The sequence below is a fragment of the Suricata suricatta genome, chromosome 14, assembly GCF_006229205.1.
Source record: "Suricata suricatta isolate VVHF042 chromosome 14, meerkat_22Aug2017_6uvM2_HiC, whole genome shotgun sequence".
Classification (NCBI taxonomy): Eukaryota; Metazoa; Chordata; class Mammalia; order Carnivora; family Herpestidae; genus Suricata; species Suricata suricatta.
In genome coordinates, this window is record NC_043713.1 from 32,146,506 (window position 1) to 32,156,440 (window position 9,935).

General features: G+C 37.1%; 1 pseudogene; it reads left to right on the forward strand.

Moving 5' to 3' along the window:
- The window catches only part of LOC115277399, a 130,685-nt pseudogene that overhangs the window by 109,271 nt on the left and 11,479 nt on the right, over positions 1–9,935 (forward strand).

Consider the following 9,935-nt stretch of genomic DNA (forward strand, 5'->3'; position numbering starts at 1 on the left):
AGACAGTCTCAAGCCATGGATGCTGTTTGCCATGTTCTTCTTGCCCTATACCCTTGGGCTTATGGTGAGATTACACTTCCTGTTCTTTTGTTAGTGGAGTCATGTGTCCTATTCTTTCCAACAAACTGTCAATGGAAAGAAGACATTTGAGTGCCTATTCTAGTCCCTGCAGACCTTTTATTTCATCATTTAGACAGGGATTTAGAGTGAGAATAAAGCAGAGTATCCTGTTCTCACACAATGGATATGTATCATGAGTTGGAAATAACATTTTTTTTTTGAAACACAGATTTTAGTTATGGCAGTGTAACCTAACATTTGCTGAGTAGGCCAGTAATCAACATCTAAAGAACTCTAAACAGAAAAAGGCTAACTGTATTTGTAATAAGTGTATTACATATATTTTTTCAGTAAATATGTTTCCTAATATCAAAAGTTAGGTTTAAATGAAAACTCTGCCTATCTTAATTTCTGGGCCAGGTGTTTGGTAGACAAGAGGATATAATCTTCATTTATCAAAAACCAACACATCAACTGTATTAATTTCCTAGGGCTGCCATAATTAATTTTCACAAAGTGGGTGGATTTAGACAACTGGAATTCATTCCCTCACAGGTCTGGGGCTAGAATTCTAAACTTCAGGCATCAGCAGGGCCATGTTCCCTTTGAAGACTTTAGGGCAGAATCCCTCCTTGTCTCTCCCTAACTTCTCTTATGTCTTGACAGTCCTTGGTGTTCCTTCACATGTAGGCACATCACTCCAATCTCTGCCTGTGTCTTCAAATGGTCTTCTTTTTTCTGTGCCTTACGTGGTCTTTTTATAATGACACCAGTCATTGGATTTAATGCCAACCACATTCTGAGATTCTAAGTAGACAAGAATGATGGTGGCAGGTGGAGAACATTATCAAACTCAATACACCAACACTGTCCTAAATATATCCCTGAGTTTCAAATATTGTCTATATAATTGTCAGGTCAATGTCACCAACAAATGTATTCTTCTTTATTGCTGATACTCTACATAGCTTAGAAAAGAAAGTTGAGGAAAAAGACCAATTATTACTTGTCCTTTTCTTCCTCATAATTAATAGATATGAAATAAACATTTGCCAAATGAGCAAGTTGATTGGATATGTAAACTTATTCTTGACCAAATGACAACTGCTGAATCCACATAGTTACTGGTTTTATAATTCTGCTGCTATCCGGGTAATTAGAAGATCTGTAACAACTTTGAATTTTTTTATATTGCCCTATGTTGCATTATTTTTTCTTTATGCAGTAAGTTCAGACGAATCTACAGTGCCGTATTTGAAATCAGTCATTATCCCTTGCAATAGCATCATTATTAAATATGAACTGCCTATCTACTCAGTGTTGATGAGGACAAATAGCAGGTAGGCAATTTGAACCCAATTTTGAAAAATTCACAACCATATTGGTTTAGGCCATTTAGAAGTACACAAGACACAATTTTGAGGGTGATAAATATCCAGAATACAACTCTTTTAGAGCATCATGGGCCTGAAATTAATTTCAAGGATTAGGTTTACCAAAACAAGCTTCATTAAAGATAATTTGAATTAGGACCTGGGTTAAGGCATTATGTTGTCTGAGAGAAGTAAGTCTTTAAGGAATTAATGCTTCAGCTCATTTATCTGTTTATCTGACTAAATCTATGAGACCTTGAAGTAATGAGGCTCAATGGTGAATGAATTTTGGTGAGAAGAAAGTTGGGAATTGAATGCACTTTTTGGTTATCAGAATTCTGCAATTTAGAACTCTTAGTTTCCAGTAGATGATAGTTTAGAGACAAAAGGAGCTTAGTCAGGCTACCTGAGAGGCTGAGCTATATGCCCTAGAATAAAATTTCATTTTTATGGCAGTTTTGCTAAGGGCTGTCCTTAAAAGCTTTGTAAGTCTCAGTTTCCTTAGCTCTTATTTATTGCCTAGAATAGTGCCATGTTGCACTCTCATTTAGCATGGCACATCAGAGTATATGATGAATTTTTTTTTCTGCCTTAAAATCCTGCAGAGCACAATGATAAAGACATAATGCATCTGCATACACATGCAAGGTAGTTTGAATTTAATGCATTTCATATCATTAAAGTTAACATTTCATGTATTATATTTCCTTTTAGAATACACTTGCATACATCCATATCCATATAGATATATGCACGCACACACACAAAATCCCATTATGTAGATCAATTTACATGATCACAATGTTCATATCCATAAAGCAGTGAACTTCCCAAATCAGATGCATGCATAAAAGCATTGATGCATAAAATTTCCATCTTGCAAGTACAGAGAAAGTTCTAGTAGGCATTTAGTGCCATGACAGGTCACTTAGGTTACAACTAGCTATATAGGACATGCTAATAAGATTTAACCTTCTTTGTCTGTTGCTGAAGAGGGGGGAAGAAGGGAGGGGTGAGACCTTCTCATCTTTGAAGATATCAAAGAAAATTAAAAATAACCACTTTCCCTCTGATCTCTGTGGCTGAATGTTTTTGAGCTGCATAAATGAGGTACACACAAAAAGAACATATATTTAAGGGAACAATATGAGGTCTCAACCCATTCTCTACTGATCATAGCATAAGTGACATTGATAAAACAGAATTTGATGGAGTGTGTGTATAGAATTACTTCTATCTCCATACTTGATGTGACTTTTCATCTAAAGTAAACCCCATTGAGATTAATATTTAAAATGGAAAACTAAAAACCCAAAGTGCCACGTGACAACACTTAAGTAAAAATTTATTAGACTTGTCATTTCTGTTAATTATTGTCATTTCAGCTAATTACTAGCCATTCCTGTTGGTTATTAGATGTGTCGTTTCCCCTTCCAGGCTGCCATCTAGCACCATCTCCAATTCTGGTTTCACTGCACACTCTTAGCAATGGGTCAGGGGCCAGCCCAGTGGATCTGAACTCCAGAAGAACAATTGAGAATTGTTGTCAAAAGGCAGAGTGGTCAGTGAAGAAATCCTTAATAATTCTTATCCTTTTGGCTTGTTAGGGCAAGAGTGAAGGAAGTGGCCTCATTTGTTATAAACAGAACAGCAGAAACAAAAGGGGCTGTCTATGAACTAGAGGTAATCCATGAAGAGTTTATCAATAGCTTAACCAAACTCCAGAAATCTCTTGAACTCAGCAACATTCACTTCCCCAGGGTTTTACAATCTATATTGGACAATAGACTGAGAGGTGTCAGCTGAAGGGTAGCTTAGGGAGAGCAACCTGGCACTGATTTTCAATAAAAGAATCCTCCCTGTCTGAAATGCTATCAGCGGATGTTAGAGAACTGTGTGTATGTGTGTTTGTGAAAGGGTTTATATTACCCCCAGGTTTTCATGAAGTGTAATCTGATGATACTAATAGATTAATCTAGGAATTGTATCAGTGACATGAAAATCAGGTATCACAAGAAAGAAAACAAGGAAATGCAGACATTGTATTTAAAAGAAATGTCAATAGACTTTAGCATCCTTAGGCAAACAATATGGACACTAATTTCAGTATCTTTAGGGTTTGTTTGGGAATCATGGCATGGTCTTCCTGACTAAGGCAGGTTAATTATAAAGAATGTTCGTAGCAACTTTACTGGATAGTTGGATAAGTGCCTTCGCATTACATGTTGCTTTTATACATAATCAAAATAAAATGGAAAACTGAAAGATTATTTTGGAATCCATTCAGCAGAAGTAGCCAAATTCATCAAATAAATTATTTTACTGTGGAGGTTTTTCTCCAAAATAATCCAGAGACACTTCAATTTGCTGCTGTAAGCTCAGAAATTCACCCACCCCAGAAAGGCTGCATTTGAGTTCCTAGCTCATTCATTTTCCACTAGACCCATCTCTGTTCATATCATATCATTGGCTCCCCCTCTATACATTGGGATAAAGTAGCCATCCCTCAATCCTTTGAAATTTTCATTCAGTTCTAGTGAGGTAAAGCATTTTAGTCAGGACTACTGTTACTAGTTAGAGTTCAAGCGCATCTGCCATACATACTGCAATAAAAGGGAAAGAAGGACAAAGAGTGCCTAAGATTTGACACAGTTGAAGAAAGACCTGGATGTTCTAAATACATACACGACATTCTCAGGCTTTATTAGATGCCTCCGAGTGGGGCAGTGGTGTTAGAACAAAGATGAAATTCCAGACATTCGGTGGAATAACACCAGATATTTCAGAATGTATCTTGTCCCACTAAAAATCTTGTCCCCACAATGGCCGGCAGTAGAATTGCCTTGCAGAAGACTGAGATGTCAAATAGCCCACTGGTTATTAAACAGTTAAAGTTGGTCTACTTTACATATCCCTAGACTGTCAGAACTCAAGTAGTGAGATTTGGACACACACCGTCAGCTTGTGCATTCTGCAAGATTAGGAGACCTAGAGCAGTCTCGTCAGAACAGGATTCCTAGGGACAGGAACAAATTAATCAAATGCTGACGAAATTTACAAAAGGTGCAAGAGGTTTTGAAGGCAGGAGAGGAATGTAATTGCTACAAGGCACAAATACACAAATACACAAATAACTTTAGGGAGCAAAAGATTACATGTAAGTAGAGGTAGATTTTTTTTCCTTGGGGACGAAACCAGAGTAATGGGAATAATACTTTTAGAGTTTATATTATAGAAGGTAGGATCTACTAAATTAATGATGAAATCAAAAGTTTATGCTTAGATTAGAGGCTAGTATGTCATCATTATTCACAAAATATCTCTCCTGTTCAGTGTGGACAGAACAAAAGGAACAGAGAGGGTTGGGGAATGATATAAGAATTCTATCCCAAACATAATTGTTAGATACTGTTTAGGTTGACTTTCTGATCTGTCTCAGGGAACCAAAATAAACATCATGGCAAAAACATGAGAAATTCCCTTCTATATGAAAACAGCCACTAGGCACAATTGAGTTGTTTGTAACCTGTGCAAAAATTCCCCCTCAAGCTTGAGAACTTTGTTTCTATCTTCCTACCAACAGCCAGCAATAGGCCACGGGTATTTGCCTGGAGCAACTCGGGGACAAATTGGAAAGGGAATAGAGAAGCAACTCGCTGCGCGTGAGTGTGTGCGCGTGCTTCACCACAATCAATCACATTTTCTCTGACATTGCTTCGTTTGTGGATTATTGCAAAAACACAGGAAGAATGTGAAAAGATAATGTTGTAAAGCCATCGGAATGACATTGGTGGGAGGAACCCATTTCTCACTGTGTTCCCAAGCACCTCTGCACTCAGAATCCCGGCATTGTTTAAACCTCCATTCTATAGAAGAAAGCTAATCAAATGACACTCAGGAAAATTGACTTGGGTTTTCAATCTAGTTTCAGATCTCTAGTGTACTTATTTCAAATGGCATTTGTGATTCTCTGCATATCCTTAGGAACATGCCCTGTCAAGAAATGCCATACAACTTCAAACCATGTTTTTTCCCACCTCTATAACTTTTTATGTATTCCCTTTTTACATTTTATTACAGCATAACATCTAAAAATGAAATAAAGATTATAGGCAATGCTTCAGGACCTAGAGTTCTATGCCTTGCCCTGAATATAAAACTGTGTTGGTAGGGACTGCTGTTATACCTCTGTAAATTGCTCAGATCTCCCCACTGACCATCACTGTAATTATTTCTGCTTGGAAATGAAAGGTTTGATCGGCAGAGGGGTCTTTTTTTATGTCTAACTTTTCTACCATTCATGTGAACTACACATTTCCCCTTGGTGGTGAATTACGGAGATTAAATCTGTATTTATTTATAATACTTATCTCTGGAAGGGGGGTAATCAGACAGGAATGAAGAGGAAAAACAAGCAATCAATTTTTGTCACTTTTTAAAGGTAACAGTATGAAAATTTGCTCTTCATTTTCATGATTTTAATGAAATCAGAGTAGTTGATATAATTGTTCTTTCTGAAATTGTGTACTTTGTACAATATGGGGAAAGGGAGGGAAGACAAGAAAGAGAAGGAGGAGGGAGGGTTGCAGGCATGGAGGGAGGGTGTGAGTTGTGGATATTTCAAAGCAGAAACGGAATTTTGTAGAGACAGAGCATCATCATCCAAAAAATGTCTGCACTAATACAAAAGTTTCTGTAGTCAGCTAATTTTAAAGGTGTTGAGTTTGTGATAAATTTACGGGAAAGGTCCTTATAGATGATTTCTGTAGGCTTCAATTGTTTATGTCAATATCTGTTCTCCATTCTGTTGCCTCTGCTCCAACTTTTGAACATGGCTTTCCTTGTTGGCCTCTGGCTCTATGTCAACATAAGGTTGATTAGTTCTTCTTTTCACCTGAACACCATTCTTTTTTGTAGAGCATACCCTATGACTTGACTTTTGTTTACATTTTATAGGAAACAGCAAGCATTCAAAGATAGGAATGTGGTCCAATGGTGAGGGGTTGGGGGAGTGATATGTGTGTGGAGTTCTGACTCTTCCAGATACCAAGCACGTCCATATCCTCATCTGTCCATCTCTAAGGATCATTTAGAGGATCAAAATGAGTCAAAATTATCTCCTCTACTAGTAAGAAGGCACTCAAGAGGTATTAAGGGAAGTAAATATAATTAATAACAAGACAAAATCATAACTAATGGGAAATCAGGGCAAAGAGGACAAATAGAGAAAATTAGAAGGCATCAGAAGTTGTTTTATTTTATTTATAAGGCAAAGATAACTTCTGCTCTAATTGTGGTTGTAATACTGTTAAATCATACAACTTCCCCAAAGTCCCAGAGATCAGGATTTTTTCCTTTTTCTTTTTTTCCATCTTTCTTTCTACCATTTTTCCTATCTTCCTTTCCTTACCTCATTCTTTCCTTTCTTTTTTTTTTTTTAAGTTTACTTATTTATTTTGAGAGACAAAGTGGGCTTTCACACATTCCTGTGCAGAGGGGAGGGGCAGAAAGAGGGAGGGAATCCCTACAAGCTCTGCCTGAAGGTAAAGCAGTGCTCCACAGGGGGCACCTTCCCACCACCAATGTTGAGGTCATGACAGAAACAGAAATCAAAAGTCTAAAGGCTTAATCAACGAAGCCACCCAAGGACTCCTCCCCTTTCTAAAGTTTATTTATTTGGGGCGGGGGGAGTAGGGGAGAGGTAGAGAGAGAGAGGGAGGAATAAAAGTCTATCCAAATCCTTCCTGGTTTTTAAAGAAAATAAGAATGGAAAGGCTCTAACTATGATCCCAGAGGGTGTGTAGACCCTGGAACTGAGATTATTTATATTTCTTCTTTTAGCAGAGGTTCTGAGGAAATCCTATGCTTTGCACATACATTTTACTTTGATGTGTAATCTCTGAGTCTTTTAGGCTATGCACACACTTGCCAAGTTAGAGAGCGGGGTTAAAAACAAAATAACTGACTACTTCTTAGAATCATTTAATTTAGATGCCATCTTGCTCCATTTAACATATGAGGAGACCAAGTCTACTCTCCTAATGTCACAGACTTAGTTGGATGCAGAACTAACACTAGAATCTTTGCCTACATGCTAAAATGAGTACCACTATAGTTATGTAAGTAGAACTGATCTCATTGGATATACACTGCAGCAGAGTCCTCTAACAGACATCTATGGAGCACCATTAATTACAGTGAGAGAGCCTTAGACTAATTAGTGGAACAGAATGTACCAGCTCAATTTGACTATGGTCATGCTAAGTCACCCTTGGTTTTAGTAAACCAAGAATGCTTTAGCAATGACCAGAACTCTAAGAGCATCCACGATAAAAGCAAAAGCCCTGCCTGATAGGAGGAAAAGGGTGTTAAGGAAATTGTTAGTGTGAAATTGAGAAAGAATACCTGCCAGCACACTGATTTCCCCATGCTTTAGTTGACTTCAGGTTTAAGAATTGTTTTTGATATGCATATCACTACCTCTTGTTCGAGTTAATTTGTTTAAACATTCATGAAGGGGAAGGTTTTTTAATAGAAATGTGCCAAATGTTTTTTTTTTCAATTACAGACAAACTGGGGTGTTTGCTGATCCATGAACAATGTGAATACTCAATTGTGGAGAGGTTTACTGCCTAGTAACAATGTTTTTTGCTTTTTTGTGTTCTTATTTTTGCCCTCTCTGTTAAATGCCAAAATCTGTAAGGAAAATGATGGCAAATGATTTAGCATCAGCTTCCTCACAAATGGCTTGTTTTGAATAAGGCAGAGGTTTGACTGTGGCTTTGTTAGATTGGAAAGCAAAAACAAAACAATTGTGGATGGGCAAGAGGCAGTGGAGGAAATGATTCTACGGGCTTAAAAAATCAGTGAGGATGCAGAGAGATGAGCAGTGGTGCTGCTAAGTTTATTTTATGATCCATTAGTTTTAGGGAAGTGTTGTAGGAAGTTGGGTCAGAGACTCCAGGAAAAGCTTGTCATCAAAGGCATGTCTGCTGACCGATCTTGGGGTTGGTGATCAAGAAATGATCGGTGGACAGGTGAAGGTTCTGGGAGATCTGGCCAATTTCTGCTCTGCTCTGGTCTTCTCCTTAATCCCTTAGTGGAGGCTCAATCGATATCTTTTTTTCAATTGATAATTTTGAGCAAATAAGTGAATGAACAGAGGCAGTAAATACTAAAAGGATGCTTAAGCAGACTAGCATTTGCAAATAGGAACATAAAGTTGCAAATAACCTGTGTATCCAATTGGGAAGACTGAGGTTCACAAAAGGATGGCTCTGCAAAGAATTAGGCAATGGTTTGTGCTAGTGGAACTAAGGTATATTGAAATAATTTAATTATAATTAGATTGCAAGAATTTAGATTTTTATGGGTAGAAGGATCATGAATAAGATGTACTTAGTTTTGAGCTGCTGAGCTTCTAAGCTACTGACTAGGTTTCTTAGATTCCCTCAGCCTAAAAACTGGATCAATTCAGAGCCCAAGATTAGAGGTGGAGAACTGACACCAATGCAGAACTATAGAGGAACTGAAAGCCAGGAAACAATAACACAAATGATTTCAATCCCCCCCCCCTTTTTTTAGAACTTTGAGACACAAAGGAAAACCACTTGACAGATGTTTCTTCCAAATTACCATCAGAAAAAGGCAACTCGGTGTCCTGCCAGAACTACAAGTTTCTCAATTAAAATCCCTTCCGTTTTGGAATTTCTATTGATTTCATTGGCTAGGAAAAACTATGGTCCAATTGAGCCTCATCACCACAGCCTTTATCTTCTGCCATTTTCTGGAGAATGCTATCTTTGAGACTGATAACATTTAAGTTTGTGCCACTGAAGTCTCACAACCAGCAGAGGAAAAGTGTGGCTGTTGTTAACCATCTTTTTTGTTTTTTTTTTTAAGAACTGGAATATTTATTTTATTTTTTTAATATAACATAATTTATTTTTTTAACATGTGCAATTATTTTCCATCATTTACAATACAGTAATTACAATGACACTCCAAACAGAAAAGCAAAGTAAAAAATCAAAACCCCAACTTCTATTTCATGTAATTAGACTTATACAGAAATTAGAAGGTTAAGTAACAACTAGTTAATCACCTAATTTCACAGCTATCTGAAGTGGCGATCGTTATATAGCAGCTTATCTATGATACATTCAAGATAAATGATACAATTCATTACTTACCCATAAGCTAAAACACAGCCTGCTTAATACCTTTCCTTGAATTCCACCTCTATACTACAATATACTTGAGGTCCATGCAAAAAAGTAGCTACCTTTTATGTAGGAAATGGATGATTAAGTCTTTGGTGTTGTAAAAGCAACTTCACCAAGAAATGGAAAAACATTCCCTGTTCATGGATCGGAAGAATAAACATTGTGAAAATGTCATTATTACCCAAAGCAATCTACACATTTAATGCAATCCCCATCAAAATTGCACCAACATTCTTCTCAAAGCTAGAACAAACTATCCTTAAATTCGTATGGAACC